Raw genomic sequence first — 17282 nt, forward strand, 5'->3', positions numbered from 1 at the left:
AAGTATCTAACGCGCTCCTCCCAAATCTTGTTAGTAAAACATCATTTGACGGCTTCCCTCAAACCGGAGATGACATGCCCCCTGAGGGTTTTTCAGAGTTTGCTCGACCTTATGGCTGCTGCCACCTCTGTGACTCCACTGGGCTTGCTTCACATGCGGTTCCTAGAATTTTGGCTGAAAGCCCAAGATTCCCGGTCAAGGTGAACCACCACTGTCTCGAAGCTGTGGCCCCCTGGCAGACCACTCACCTGTTCCAAACAAGAGTGAGGATGGGCGTGGCCTCCAGAAGGAAGGTGATCACAACAGATGCGTCCAACTCCGGGTGGGGTGTGCTGTTGGAGGGCAATCCGGCATTAGGCTCATGGGCAGCTCAGCAGCGATGCCTGCATATCAACTGCCTGGGAATGTTGGCGGTCTCCTTAGCCCTAAAGACCTTCCTTCCGGCAAACAAGGGTCACCACGTTCTGGTTCGTTCAGAGAGCATGACAGTGGTGTCTTATATCAATGACCAAGGCTGCCTCAGGTCTCATGCCTTGGTTACAAGGGTTAGCCTGTATGCATTCCCTCCTATTGCCCTGATTCCCCAAGTCATCAGGCGAGTCAGGGAAACCAAATGCTTCCTCCTTGTAGTAGATTCAGCTCATATATGTGGCAGCAATCGCGCAAATCATTTTCTCAAGGTGGGTCACTCAATGGGCAGGAACGACTCGGTCATTACACTGAAGACTGAACGTCAAGTAACCAAAAGGTTTTCTTGTAAAAACCTGGCAACCCAGTCTTCCTTTACGGAAATTAACCGTGGATTAACCACAGATAAAACCAAAAAACCATGGTTCCCCATCGAGGGAGAGACGATACGTCGATAACGCCTTGGGAACACATTCTGCGTGAGTGCGTCTGAAGCATCCATGTCAACTAGTCCAATGGCGAGAGTGAGCGTCAGGAGTGACGTCACGACCAGGAATTGATAAAAACCCCAACCGGAGCAACCGGTGTTAGCTTTCTGTGCCTCAGCAAGCAATCTGTGTCAAACCTGTCTGTCATATTTACTGTTGTCTTGTTCAAAAGTTTATATACATGGCGAAGCAACTATTCAAACAGTGTGCTTCTCCCTGCCCGCGTTATTTAACGGGTGGGGATACACACGAGCTTTGTGTAGTTTGTTTGGGAGTGGAGCATGCGGTATTAGCCTTCGAGGAGACTGATTGCCCGCATTGTGAGAAGCTTTCGCTTCGCATGCTCCACTCCCGCTTGTCACTCTTTGATGAGAAGAGCGGCGAGCCTCGTGCTCCTCAGGGTGCAGGACCCACTTCTGCCGAGGCAGAACGGAGAATGCATTCCTGGGGTTCGCAAATGGATCTCTCAGCGGGGTTGGAGACGGGTCCGAGGGCTCTTTCTCCTCCCTTACCTGGGAGATCCTTAGCTCAAACTCCGGTGTCGGAAGCCCGCCCTGCGGCTTCTTCCACCCGGGGGGAGAGCTCATTGCTTCGTTGCTGTAGCTCCGAGGAGTTAGATGTAACGGGCAGTGAAGGTGACACAATCAGGGGGGAAGAGGATTCGCCATCTCTTTCCTCAGCATATGAGGAGTTGGTTGATGTATTAACACGAGCTGTAGATAAGTTACATATATCTTGGCCATCTGATAAACAGAGCGCTCGTCCTAAAAGCAAATTAGACGAGCGTTTTCTGTCTTCTAAAACATCTCCTACATCACGGGGTCTTCCATTTTTTCCTGATCTTCACAGTGAGCTGTCTAGATCGTGAACCCGACTTTGCCCACAAAGCCTTTAAAAATCACATCAAATTTAGTGGGTAAAGCTTACACAGCAGCCGGTCAGGCGGGAGCTTGCCTTCACTCGATGGCTTTGCTTCAGGCTTATCAGGCTGAGCTGCTGAGGGAGTTAGATAACAGTGAGGGAGTCAGCCATGACGAAATTCGTGAACTTCGTCGGGCTACGGATTTATCTCTCAGGGCGACTAAAGAAACAGCACATGCTATTGGTAGATCTATGGCTGCTTTGGTTTCTACAGAAAGACACCTTTGGCTTAATCTTTCAGATATTAAAGATAAAGATAGATCTTTTCTTTTAGACGCTCCCATTTCTCATGAAGGTCTGTTTGGTGATGCTGTGAATGAAGTGGATGAAAGATTTCAAGAAAATAAAAAGCAATCTGAAGCTTTTAAAAGTTTTCTCCCTCGCCGATCTAATCCTCCTGAGGCTGCTGGGCGTGCAAGGCAGCCCCAGCCGTCATGCTCCTCATATCGTGTTTTTCAAAAAGAGAGTGTTGCGACTTGCGCTCCTCCTCAAAAATCACGGGGACCGAGCCAGTACTCACAGCCAAAGCAATCTAAGCAGAGGCCAGATCTGAGGATTTCTAGCTAAGAAAGCTTCGGCTCAGAAGAAAAGGTCCTGACGCCAAATGCGTCAGACCTGTGAGGGCAGCCCCAATCGAGACGGTGCGGTGTACATCTCAGTATACGGTGCCCGTCGGGTCTCGGTGCTCTCACGGGCAATCTTCCCAACCCCGCCACCCTTGGTGACTCGGGGCGCAGCGGTCTCCAGCGGGTCTCTGGCGCTGTGTCTCCCAGACGCTGCGTCAGGCTCGCTCCCTCTGAGGGGGGTTCAAAAGCAGTTAGCTCGGGTGGTTCCTGTGCTTCAGCTTCAGGTTCCCGAATTAGCTGTTCAAATTACACCAGAGGCCAGCCTCGAGAGGCTGGTACCCTTAGTAGAATGTCTGACAGAATGGAAAAGTCTGCCGAATATATCTCAATGGGTCCTGCAGATAGTAGAGAAGGGTTACAGACAGGGGCGAAAATCTCATCTAAATGTTGGGGGGGACAATAAACACAACATTTCTTATGAGCAAGTTTTGAAGGGGACACCAATAAAACAGGCAAAATTGTACTTAAGGATATGTGTACAGAGAGGAAAGCCTTACTATTGCACGGAGACCGTTCCATTATCCTTCTTCTCAAAGTTTCTTTCTGGTTCAGTGAAAAAGCTTCAAAACATTCTTCAAAACAATTTTTTTTTGTTGCAAAGTTTTTAAAGTTGTTTACACAATCAAGCCACCAAAATACAATGGAATTTGAACTTAACTTTAACTTTTATTTATTTATATAGCAATGTTAATTATTAATAGAAATGTTGTTGCTTCACAGTTATAATTAAAACATGCATATATAAAAACATTTGCCATGCCTAGCAAAATGAAGGCATACACACTCTTAGATATACACCCCCACACAACTGTATAGTGAGATCGGTATAGACGTGAAAGAGAGGGGAAAACAAAAAATAATAATTTATTACGTCAATGACTGATTTGTTCAATAAGTGGATTCATTCAGTTAGGAAACACCTCCTCAGTGTGTTTCTCAAAATTAGTGCTGTTACTGCTTAGTTTTCAACTTTTTTCGTCGGTCAAATAGAGCTACAGTAAAACGGGCAATATGGTGCCTAAAATGCACTTAAAGAAATCAAAATCACATTTGTTATGCTAATATCTGGAGAACAACTGCACTCTTAGTATGATGTTATATATTAGATTAACTATATTAAATGAAATAAACCAACCAGAGGCGGCTCGTGGATTTTAAAATAGAGGAGGCAAACTAATTGTATTGGTCTGGGGATCCCTGCCAATTGTTATTATTATTATTTGCTTAACCACTTTAAAATGACTTTTTGGTGGCTTTTAGTCAGAAACCATAAAGAAAATATATTCAATATCGATACTCATTATAAATAGTTGGTAAATTATCAGCCCAGCTGCTCCGGGAGACGTTCAAACCATAGACTGTATAAAAACAGGGTCACACTAATAGCACGTAATTTATGTCTCTATGATGGTTGGTTGATATTCCAGAAGGGAGGCTAGCCTCCTCTATGATGTTACTTTTCTCAGCACTCCTCAGCGCTGAAAGTGAACACTTGATGCTGATTGGTTCCCCTGGCCTCCCCCTCCCCTTTTCTTTCACTTAGCGGTTGTAATTACATCAGCCGATTCGGCACATTCGCGATAGAAAAGCGGAGCTTTCGTGTAATGGTATTACAACTGTGAAATTACAAACAAAATTATATGAATTCTGAGACATGAACTGAAATGAATAGTGAATTTTATTAACATTAAATCTTCCTCATTTTCACCTCAAAATTTGGGCGAAACTGCCTCCCCTGCCTCACCCGACAAGCCGCCACTGAAACCGACTAAATCATAGTGAACGCGGGAAAATCTAAATGCGCACCCGCGCTAATCTAATCTAACGTACAAGACTTGTACACTATGGGTGTGTGTAAGACGTTATTAAACAAGCTAGGTAAACGCCTGTGTAAAACAAGGGTAGACGTTATAATCGCTAACAGCGCATCGGTGACAAAAGTAAACTGGTACACAATAATAATTTTGAAAACGATTTATTAATGACTCAGCATCATCTATACTAAAGAGAAAAGAGTCACGTCATCCGATGTTTAATGTGTATAAATTAAGCTTGACTTACTACAGTTCCACAACTAGCTTCTGAAACACGACACGTTGTTTTCTCGCACCGGTCCCGAACTGTGTGTGTGTGTGTGTGTGTGTGTCTGTGTGTGTGTGTGTCGGTGGTGGTGAGGTAAAAGGGGAGCAGGCAGTGGACCAAAGCAATGTGAGGCAAAGCAGGGGGACTTTTTTTGCAACTTTTTTTTGTTGTTGCTCCGTTTTATTTGTATTGTTTTACTACTTACACAATTAGTTTAACTATATATCATTATACTATTTACAATACACATATTTCAATTATATTTTAGGGGGGGACAAGCCTCAGATAGGGGGGGGGGTCCGGACCCCGATTTCCTCCTCCCGATTTCCGCCTATGGTTACAGAATCCAGTTCGGTTCTCGTCCCCCACACTACAACGGGGTGTTGCTCACAGTAGTGCATCCCGAGCAGGCTCTGGTCATCGAGCAAGAAGTAAAATCTCTTTTACCAAAAAATGCTATAGAGCAGGTGTATCCTCCCGACAGGGCATCAGGGTTTTACAGCCGTTATTTCATTGTTCCAAAAAAGGATGGAGGGCTGCGTCCCATTTTAGATCTTCATCTGTTGAATCGTACAGTTCAGAAATTAAAATTCAAGATGCTGACACTCAAACAGATCGTGACTCAAATCAGATCCGAGGACTGGTTCGTCACGATAGACCTAAAAGATGCGTACTTCCATATCTCCATCCTCCCTCAGCACAGGAAGTTCCTAAGGTTTTCTTTCGGGGGCAAAGAATACCAGTATCTGGTACTTCCCTTCGGTCTAGCTCTCTCACCCCGCACATTCACGAAGTGCGTAGATGCAGCTCTGGCCCCGCTCAGGCTGCAGGGCATACGTATTCTGAATTACCTAGACGACTGGTTGATTTTAGCAGAATCAGAACATTTGGCGGTTCGGCATCGAGATGTCGTCCTCGCTCATATGCAGAAGTTGGGTTTGAGGATCAATACAAAGAAGAGTGTGTTAACTCCATTACAGAGGAACACTTTTCTTGGGGTGGTATGGGATTCAGTCATGATGCGAGCCACTCTTTCACCCGCTCGTATAGCCAATATCCTCACAGCCACATCAGAGCTAAAGCTAGGCCAGTCACTCACTGTGAAACAGTTCTAAAGATTGTTGGGTCTCATGGCAGCAGCTTCCAATGTGATCCCCTTTGGCCTGCTGGGCATGAGACCTTTACAGTGGTGGCCCAGGACCAGAGGGTTCTCCCCGAGGGGAAACCCACTTAGTACAATCAAGATCACGCGGCGATGTCTCCGTGCCTTGGTCATATGGAGAGAACACTGGTTCCTGTCCCAGGGTCTGGTATTGGGAGCTCTTTGTCATCGGGTTCCTATCTCGACAGATGCTTCCCTTACCGGCTGGGGAGCGGTAATGGAAGGCCGCTCAGCTCAGGGTCTGTGGGAGAGCCATCATCACTCCTGGCACATCAACTGCCTGGAGATGATGGCTGTCTTCAAGGCTTTGAGGCACTTCCTGCCAGACCTGAGGGACCCTCATGTGCTAGTCCGCACAGACAATACATCGGTGGTCTCTAACATCAACCGTCAAGGGGGTCTGCGCTCGCGCCCACTCTGCAAATTAGCGCACCGGATCCTCCTGTGGTCCCTGGGGAAATTACGCTCTCTGAGGGCAGTGTATATACCAGGGACTCAGAATATTGGAGCAGACACCCTGTCGAGGCAGGGGCTGAGGTCAGGGGAATGGAGACTTCACCCCGAGGTGGTGGAGCTCATATGGGAATCTTATGGCCAAGCAGAAGTGGATCTGTTTGCGTCTCAGCACATGACGCACTGTCCACTATGGTTCTCCCTTACTCATCCAGCCCCCCTGGGGTTGGACGCTATGATACAGACGTGGCCGAAGCTACGTCTGTATGCCTTTCCCCCTGTTGGTCTGCTCCCAGGAGTTCTGGAGAGAGTCCGCCAGGACGGAGTAAGTCTACTTCTCGTAGCTCCACACTGGCCGAGTCGAATCTGGTTTGCGGACCTGATTCATCTCCTCAACGGTCCTCCCTTGGAGATCCCGATCAGGAAAGACCTTCTATCTCAGGCCGGGGGCACTATATTTCACCCCTGGCCAGAGATTTGGAAGCTTTGGGTGTGGCCTCTGAGGGGGCGCAACTCATAGAGAGTGGTCTCTCAACTGAGGTTGTGGAGACCATTCTTAGCTCCAGAGCTCCAGCTACGAGGAAACTTTATAGACTCAAATGGAATGTTTTTCTTCTTGGTGTTACCAACATCAGTGTGACCCCGTCCACTGCTCTGTTGGCTCAGTTCTTGAGTTTTTACAAGACTGCTTCACTTCTGGTCTATGTCCATCCACCTTAAAGGTTTACGTGGCAGCCATATCGGCTTTCCACGCCCCAGTGGGTGGTGCATCTCTGGGTCGAGACCCTCTTATCTCTCGTTTCCTTTGTGGCACCTTGAGGCTGAGACCTGCAACTCGTACTAGAGTGCCGGCCTTGGACCTTACTATAGTTTTAGAAGGCCTTTCTAGGGCTCCCTTTGAACCCCTAGAGTCAGTCTCTGAGAAGTTTCTCTCGTTTAAGACTACTATTCTTCTTGCTATCTCGTCCCTTAAAAGAGTCGGAGACCTTCAGGCTCTCTCGGTTTCTCCAACCTGCCTTGAATTTGCACCTGGGATGGTCAAAGCATTTCTCTACCCTAAGCAGGGATACGTCCCTAAGGTACCGACCTTTGTTCCGAGACCTATTGTTCTGCAGGCTTTCTGTCCTCCCCCATTTGCATCATCGGACAAGGAAAAGTCTAACCTCTTGTGGCCAGTGGGAGCATTGGACACTTATGTTCATCGGACTTCTTCTTTTCGAAAATCCGATCAGCTGTTTGTTTGTTTCGGGTCACCTAAGTTAGGTCTTCCTGCCACTAAACAGACACTTAGTAAGTGGATAGTTGAGGCTATCCATCTTTCCTATGAGTCTTCTGACCTACCGTGCCCTTTGGGGGTCAGAGCTCATTCTACTAGAAGTATGGCGGCCTCTAGAGCCTAATTATCTGGGGCCTCTCTTCATCTCTTCAGGATGTCTGTGATGCGGCATGCTGGTCCTCGCCGCTCACATTCGTCAGGTTTTATAGCCTAGACCTGGACGCTACTCCCTGGTCTCAGGTTTTTTAATTCTTGAGGTGTTGGTTTTTTCTGTCTGACACTTGTAATATGGCGGTTTGGGTATTCTCGTTCCCAAGGCGTTATCGACGCATCGTCTCTCCCTCGATGGGGAACGTCTCGGTTACGTCTGTAACCTCAGTTCCCAGAGAAGGGAACGAGACGATGCGTCTCCCTGCCATACTTCCTTTGTTCCTGTGATTGACTTGCTTCGGCACTGTCGAAGCTAACACCGGTTGCTCCGGTTGGTGTTTTTATCAATTCCTGGTCGTGACGCCACTCCTGACGCTCACTCTCACCATTGGACTAGTTGACAAGGATGCTTCAGACGCACTCACGCAGAATGCGTTCCCAAGGTGTTACATACGCATCGTCTCGTTCCCTTCTCGGGGAACCAAGGTTACAGACATAACCGAGACGTTATTATAGGTAAACCATGGTAACCACAAATTTAACATGATTTTGCTACACTAACCATAGTTTAACTATGGTATTTGTAGTAAAATCTAAGGATACGTTAGTAACCAGAGAGTTTGTGCGACAATTTATAGCTCCAGGCTGTTGTTGCACAAATAATGCATAATAAGACTTCCTTTATTATAATCATTCAGTTTGTGCAGTTGCACCAGTTTTTATTATTATTTTTTTAAAAGCTTACCTATACATTAATGTCACCTTTTGAAAATACAATATGTCCACAGAAGCAGCTGCCATCTTTCCTCTATCTTACACATTTATTTATTTGAATCTGTTTCTATCAATTATAGTTATTATTTTAAAGTTTTCTACTTATTAAATAAGATTACATTTCATTTGTTATGCTATTTGTTATATTTCTTTTGTATTCCCTTGTTTTACATGTTTGTATGGTCTACTACCATATAAGGACATTTTTAAAAGTGGGCACTGGAAAGTGTCTGTGCCCTGCCTTTGATAGCCTACTGTAGCTACTGGCTTCATTAGTTGTTGTTGTTTTTCTTCCCCGAATCTTCACAGATCACCATGGACAAAGTTGCACTGAAACTAACTCTCTTTGGCCTTCTCTTCACCTGTGTCAACTTGGCTGCTAAAAACAAGGTAAAATCAACAGTCAGAAACAAAAAGTACAAATGTACTTTATTTCTCAGTTGTCTTAAATCTTCAAGTTGTAATTCACCGCTAGTTTTTATTAAATAGTCAGTTAATTGTGATAGAAAATTGAACTAAACCAAATGAATACTGTCGTCTTAAAAAAAAAAAAAAATCTTCCGTCATTTAATTTTATCTTTACAATCTCTGTTAAAATTAAAAAAATATCTGTTTGTTAGTAATGGCAAAAGTAGGCTCAAAATACCAAGTAAATAACTGATAATGTTTGAGGAGAAAGTCCACATGTACTATGGGGTTGTTTTGTTTTCAAAAGACGCTTGACATTCTGTGTGTATTGACACTGAACAAACTCTGTCCTAAGAGCCTGTCGTAAGACCACATACTGATGGTGATACTTGTTCACTTTAATACAGAAACAAGATATAGATATTTACAGCTTCCACATTAACTCTACGGTCACCAGCCGCTACGCTACAACAGTCATCACAAGTCGTGTGGCAAACCGGTTGAATCAGTCTCAAGAGGTCCATTTTGAGGTCAAGATTCCCAAGGATGCCTTCATCAGCCAGTTTAGAATGCAAGTAAATACTGTACACAAACACTATCCAAATCCAAGGAATTTAAATGTTCAAGTGACTGTAAAACTAAACTTTCTCTTTAACTCATAAACTATTCTCATGTGAACAGCCAGACTTATGTAATTTAAATGTAACTATTTAAAAAATAAATTGTAGTAAATTACGTAATTTTAACTGCCCCCCATTCTGTCTAATAACCTCAGTTCCAGATTTTATTTAGCTAATAATAACAATAATTTTCAGGACCATAGAGGGGAAGATATATGATGGAGTTGTGAAGGAAAAAGAAGAAGCTCAGCAGCAATACAATCAAGCAGTATCTCGAGGACAAAGTGCTGGACTGGTCAGGTACTTTGTATTATAAAAAGATTATTCCCATAGCTCAAAGAGTAGAGCATGGCGCTAGCAACCCCAAAGTCATGGTTTTTCATTAACTAACTTTTTTCTACTATAAATACAGTGATAAAAGTGTCTGGCAAATGCAATTAGTTTTGTAGAAAACTGTTATTTTTAAGATATTTGTTTCTTTAGTATTAAATAAGAGTTCAATAAAAAATTAGAGGACTTTAAAACTTCAGTGACGGTGGCTGCTTTAAGTAAAGTGACCTTTGAGTTGACCTACGAGGAACTGTTAAAGCGCCGCCTCGGCAAATATGAGCTACTCATCAATGCACAACCGATGCAGCCGGTGGCTGACTTCAAGGTATAAAAAAAATAAAATCAAGATTTAAAGATGTTCATCATAATGGAAAAAGACAAAGAAATTAAAAATATATGACTTTTATTTTGGTTAGATTGATGTACACATCAATGAGAATACAGGAATTTCATTCTTGGAGGTCAAAGGTGGTCTGAACACTAAGGATTTGTCCAATGCTGTCACAACCATCAGAGCAGATAAAGATGTGAGTGATAAAAATGGAAATTGATGACAGAAAACAAGCAACTTCTTGCTTGAATATGTGAATATTTTGGAATGAAATAATTTCTTCTGTTTTGCAAACTTAGTCATGGGTGAAGTTCTACCCCACTCGTGACCAGCAGAAAAAGTGTGATGACTGTAGTAAAAATGGTCTGAATGGCAACCTGATCATTATGTATGATGTTGTGAGGCAAAAACAAAGTGGAGATCTGACGGTATGTAGTGCACATTGGTATTTCAATTTAAACTGGCAGGAAGACAAATGTGATGACAACCAGAACATGTTTACTGACAGCAGTTTAAAGCAACAAAGTGAAACAACCCATTCATTTTCAGTTAGAGTGTAGGAACTCAGTCCTACATGTCAAATATTCTTTTTTTTTCAGTTATCAAATGGCTACTTCGTCCACTTCTTTGCACCTTCAGACATTCAGCGCATTCCCAAAAATGTGGTGTTTATCATTGATAAAAGTGGCTCTATGTCAGGCAAAAAAATAGAACAGGTGAATTTCTTTTTAATTTGTTTCTTTGGGTTTTACTGGGTGAGTTGTTGAAACTTACAAATAATACAGAAGAAATTCTTCACATATTTATGGTTTTCCTTAGTTTTAACTGATGAAAGCATTATATTTTAGACTCGTATGGCTATGCTAAAGATTTTGAGTGACCTTGATGAGGATGACCACTTCGGATTGATCACGTTCAGTGGTCACATTCAAACCTGGAAACCTGAACTCCTAAAAGCAACTGAAGGAAACGTGGAAGAAGCGAAGATGTTTGTGAAGAGGATTAATAGTGGAGGATGTAAAGTATCCACCATCTGCTAACTGACCAAAAGCATTCTAGATGAATGAATACATGTATAAATGAGAAAAATACCCTCAGGAGAAAATTATGGCTTTACTGGCACCATACAGAAAACATATGATCTCCATAGTTTCAGTAGATTGATTAACCTGTGAAACAACTGAAAACAATCAAGGCTTCCTAGACTTCCACCCTAGGTTTACTAAATTACATTTATTTGTAACATTTATTTTTTCTTTCCTTTCAGCCACAAACATAAATGCTGCAGTGCTAAAAGCTGTGGACATGATAAACAATTACCCACAAGAGGGATCGGCATCTATCCTGATCCTTTTGACTGATGGAGACCCCACCACAGGCACAAAATAACTGATTCACTCCTGCATGCACTCTTGAATATGTACATTAATATTGCACAGTTCTGGACAAAATTATTTGGCAGTGACATATATTTTCACAAAAAGTGTGCTGCTTCAGATGTTGTGGTGTGCATTTTTCAGGATGATAAAGTTGATCACCATTCCACAATGCAAGGGTGATAATGAAGTGATTCAGAGATCATTACATTCAAATTTTGGATCTGTTGCTAGGCAACTCCCCATATCTTAATCCCATAGAGAACCTGTGGTCAGTCCTCAGAAGGTGAATGGATAAGCAGAAGCCCAAAATTATAATCAGCTCTGAAAATGAGTTAGTCAAGAACAGATTGCCAGCGGTCAAGACTTGGCCCAGAAAACTGATATCCAGCATGCCAGAGCGAATTGCAGAGGTTATGAAGAACACTGCATATGGGCTCTTTGCATAACGTCTTGTTAATGTTTTTGCCAATAAAAGTCTTTAAAAAAATATGAAATGCTTATCACTGTTTTCCAGTATACCAAAGAAACGTGTGAAAAAAAATCTACATATACTGAAGCAAATTCTTTGCAAAACACTAAATGTGTCACTGCCAGTACATTTGGCCATGACTGTATATGCACTGTATATGTACATAAAAAATGTATGAATGACCCACTACACTAAAATATTATGGAGTACACTATTAGCAGTAAAACTTTCCATTTTTCTTCATTGCCATGCATAAAATAAAATATTTTTTTCTGTAAAAAGGTGAGACTAACCCAGTGAAGATTCTGGAAAATGTGAAAAAGGCGATTGGTGGAAAATTCCCTTTGTACAGTTTGGGATTTGGGTTTGACGTCAACTTTGAGTTCCTGAATAAGTTGTCATTGGAAAATAACGGTGTTGGTCGCAGGATCTATGAGGATTCTGATGCCGATCTACAGCTGAAGGTCAAATATAATCAAAGAAATCTTATGGGGATAGTGTCCTGGATTTGAGTCAGGCTTAAATCATTTCTAGTGCGCCATGTGCTGCTCCCAGAGCTAAACATATACATATGTTAAATTATTATTGTGTACGTCCTTGTATTTGCACAATTTTATTAGGGCTTCTACGAGGAAGTGGCCATCCCGCTCTTGACTGATGTCCAACTTAACTACCAAGGGGTGGCCAATTTAACCCAATCCACTTTCAGCCAATACTACAATGGTTCTGAGATTGTGGTAGCTGGTCAGATCACTGATAACAGTTTGGAAAGCTTCACCACTGAGGTCATTGCATTATCGGTACGATCACAAAAACCCCTTATAGACTAACTTTTGAAAGGAAATAGTTCATCCAAAGATTCTGTAGTTATTTACACACCCTTATGTCATTCCAACTCGTGAGCTCTTATAAGATTTTGTTTAGGTTGTAATTCATGACAAGAATATTCTTAGAAATTATCTTTTTTGTGTTCAATGGAAAAAAAAAACAAGAAAAAAAAACATCGTTCAGGTTTGGAATGACTTAAAGGCAGGGTAGGTAAAAAATGTATAAAAAACTTTTTTTCCAAATTTGTTTAAACTTTATTTATATATCAATACATAATTAAAATGTAAGTACTCTGAAAAAAAAAAGTATAAAAATCGAGTGTCTGTAGACCTCTCACGACTGTTTTAAAGACAGCTCATTATTTCCATTCACTCCACCCCCTCCCTTCTGGGCTCCTTCCAAAGCCTCTACTACGGCTCGCTAAGTAATGTTATGTAAGCTATATTACGCAGCTACGTGTGCTAATGACACATGCTTCATGAAAAAATAAACAAAAAAATATGTATGATCAAAATACAAAAAGAAAGATTTACCTGTCCAGCAGAAATAAAGCCATCAAGGAGTCACTTTTCAGCCCCTTGAGTTCCCTCAGTTCTCGCTATCGCTGGAAAGCCACGCCGATATTAACTCACGTTTTATTTCTTTGTTTATCCAAAGACTTTTTGTTCATTGCCTTTTCTTGTACTGTTACTGTCTTCCTTTTTTTGCCTGGTTTGCCTTCACTAACCGCATAGGCCGGTACTGTGAATTTTGCTTGCTGTTTCTCAGCCATTGTTTTGGTATTCCTAGGATCCGTGCCTGTTGAATTCCTCAAATCAAACGTGCGCGCGCAAGTGGGCAGGTCATGTGTGGCAAAAGGGTGGTTGCCATGGTTGCGAGAGAGTGACAGTCGCCTAAGCCAATCCTATGTTTCGTCCCGAATGGAAATAATGAGCTGTGTTTAATACAGATTAAACGGTCTAGAGTCACTCGATTTTTATACTCTTTTTATCAGAGTACTTACATTTTAATTATGCATTGATATATATAGAAAGTTTTAACAAATTTGAAAGAAAGTTGTTTATAAATTTATTACCTACCCTGCCTTTAATTGTCAGTAAATATTGACAGGAATTTTCCTTTGTTTTTTTTTTGTTTTTTTTTGCTGCATTTTTCTTTTTGTTGTTTGACCCACTATAGGTCAACAAGGTTTCTGACAATTATTTTCTTCTTCTTTTTTTCAGAAAAGTACTAAGGTGGTATATAACAGCAGTGTACTTACAGGGGACCTCAGTAGTGACAGACCTGAACACGAGAACTTCATTAAAAGATTATGGGCCTTTCTTACAGTGAAGCAGCTTTTGGAGAAAATGTAAATACACATACTTTTAACTGATTCAACTCTATGTATGTTTTATGTAGGATTACAGAATTTTCATGTTGATTTTTCTTATATACCTCAGGGTGCTTCTAAAAGACCTGGAAAAAGAAAATGCAAAGAAAGAAGCCCTTGATCTTTCTTTGGAGTACAGATTTGTCACACTGATTACATCAATGGTGGTCACCAAGCCCCAGAATGAAGAAATGCAGGTTGCCCACAAACCTAAAGAGGGAGAAAAACCAAAGAGGCATTCATCAGGAAGTATTAAAACATGTAAGATGAAATAAAGAAAAAGAGCTGATGGATACTTATACATTTTTTATCAGAATAATCTTTACGCCATTATATTTAGCTAATGAGCATTATTTCTCCTGTCTAGCAAGAAGACAACAGGCCATGTCCAAATCCGTAATGTCTCCAGGTCAACAACTTTTCATGAAAAAAATAAATAATAATAATAAAAAAAACACTTATTTTGTTAAAATTGCACATTTATGTCTTTGCCACACAAATCACTTGCTATGTAACTTTAAAAGTTTAGGGTCAGCATATATATAATAAATACATTTTCAGCAAGGGCACACAATATTAAGCAAATTGAGTAAATTAAATTTTAAAATATATTACAACAGAAAATAATAAAAAAATTAATTATAGTAATATTTTACAATATTACTGTTTTTACTGTATTTTCAATCAAATAAATACAGCCTTGGTAAGCAAAAAGATTTCTTTTAAAAATATAAAAAATAAAATGGAAATTAATGGAAAGTAACTCAAAATATGCTTTTATAATTAGCCAATCTATGGTTTCATTTGTTGGAAAATAACTTGTGTCTGATGTGATTTTTCCGCACTGCAGGTCATGCGGTTCGTACTTCCAGAATTAGGGGGCCAAACAGTCAGTCCTATTCCTGTACATCACTTCCTTTTCTGTTACTTCAATTCGTGTGAATCCCCACAATCTAATTCTTTTTTCTTTTATCATAGTGTCCCAGGTCATGTTGGGACTAAGAACCTTTCCACAGCGTCCTAAATTGACATGTGTGTGTATTCTAATATGTCAATGAGAATTAATGTTCACTACTAACTGCTGTCTCTGTGTGTGTGTGTGTGTGTGTGTGTGTGTGTGTGTTTTTTTTTTTTATTTGTTTGTGCACTTGGATGGGACAAACTTTTTCACTTTTACTCCTTTTTTTTTTGCCCTAACAGCAATAGAAAGTCCAACTCAGAAACCTCTGACAACTTCTCCTCCATGTATGTGGATCTTGTGTGTATTCATTTTAAATAGTGCAGTGTCTCGTTTTATCTGACATCATATTTCCCTATTTTCATTCCTTCATTCCCTTTTTGGTCCTTCAGCGAGGAGCGTTAGGATTTTGAAATCTTCTGGTAGTGCTCATCCACTTTGTTATGATGTTCCTCTTGCTCAGAGAGTCAGACTCCAACAGAATGTCCTATCAGGTCAGATATCCGGTTTCTAGTATATACTATTTCTAGTATAGTTTGTTTTAATGAATAGTAACATTCCATTGCTTTAATTTGTTCATTTACGGTGATGTTTGTTTATACTCTTTACTCAGAGTTCTCTATGAATGGGGAACTTGAGTCAGTTGCAGGAGAAGGCTTCAGTCAAATTGCTATTCATTACAAAACTAATCACCACCTTCTGCTCAGCACTACTGAAATGATCTACAATGATGGGCAGAAAACTGTTAAGTTTTCATGGGAACAAGACCTCATCCACAATGAGAGTGAAAAGTAAAAAACTTAAACAGTAAAAAAAAAAAATATATATATATATGTTCACATTTTTTATTTATTTACATGTAAAGAATTTGTCAAAAAAAAAATATCTAATTGAAAAAAATATCATTTTGTGATATTGAGGTTGAAATGATAGTTATAGTTCTTGGTGTGAACAGCGCTTATTTCTGTTTCATCAGTGTCACTTTGATTCTACGGAGCAATGAAATGGACGTTACAATGGGAAACATCCGCGTTGTTATTCTTCTTCATAAAAAAGACGGTGACATTTTTCTGTGGCCTGCCATTTGGCAACAACCAAAATATGTCAGTTTGATGGGTATTTTAGGTGAGAGGCTCACTAATAAGTCACACTATATCAACACAATACTTAATCTCTACTGATATTGAAGATGGTCTGTCAGTGATGATATTGTGGTTAGTAAACCAACACTGGGAAAAAATTAAATGTCTGTTTATTATATTTAAGGAGAGGCTGATATTTCATATGAGGAGATCCCAGGATCACAAACCCCAACTTTGAAGTTAAAGGACCAAGAAGTGAAGACATCTTGGTAAGTGATTAATGAATGTACACATTGTTTTTTTTTTTTTTACATTTATGAAAGAAGTTTCCTATGCTCACCAAGGCTGCATTTATGTGACCGAAAAATATACAGTAAAAACAATAATATTGTGGAAAAACGATTACAATTTAAAATAAACTATTTTCTAAATTAATATATTTAACATGTCATTTATTCCTGTGATGCATAGCTGGCTTTTCAGCATCATTACTCCAGTCTTCAGTGTCACAGTGATCCTTTGGAATGTTGATTTGGTGCTTAATTATTCAAATCTTGATTATTCCAAACATTTGACTAGTAGTGTTCACTACATAGCTGAATTTCCATAAAACTGCATCTTGGCATTTTTAAGTAAGTTTAAGTTTAAGTATGTTGTTATTTCAGGGTGATGGTGAAGGACTACAGACTTGCTTCTGCTCCTGTGGTTGGATGTTGGCTCGTACCATTCCAGGCTGTTGTGCAGCGAGAGCTCTCTGACTTCACTGTCACTCAGCTGTAGAATATTTTTACTGTCCATTATCAACCTGCCCTTTTCAATAATATAACATATTCTTTAAATGGGCATTGTTGGTCAAATAGCTGTCGAATTGTAATATTCATCTTTAGCATGCTTTGAATGTGTTCTTCTTTGCCCACATAAATGCACCTGGGCTTTAGCTGGCAAAATGTCTGATCAAATAGCAATTAAAAATGCATACCAAAATGTTTTCGATTGGTGTCTCTCCAAATATTAATTGTGTATATTCTGGAAAATATGCTTTTTTGTGGTCCTGTCTGATAATATAAATAAAAGCTTAACAATTTCTACAAAATGCATTTACAAATTAGATAATATATATTCTAGAAAAGCATGCTTTGATATTGACTTATGTGGGGATCAAGAG

General features: G+C 40.6%; 1 pseudogene; it reads left to right on the forward strand.

The window, feature by feature from the left end:
* The first annotated feature begins 8578 nt into the window (after window positions 1-8578).
* Window positions 8579-17101, forward strand: LOC132119206 (inter-alpha-trypsin inhibitor heavy chain H3-like; annotated as a pseudogene).
* The last annotated feature ends 181 nt before the right edge of the window (window positions 17102-17282 follow it).

Source organism: Carassius carassius, chromosome 38 (genome assembly GCF_963082965.1).
Source record: "Carassius carassius chromosome 38, fCarCar2.1, whole genome shotgun sequence".
NCBI classification, from domain to species: domain Eukaryota; kingdom Metazoa; phylum Chordata; class Actinopteri; order Cypriniformes; family Cyprinidae; genus Carassius; species Carassius carassius.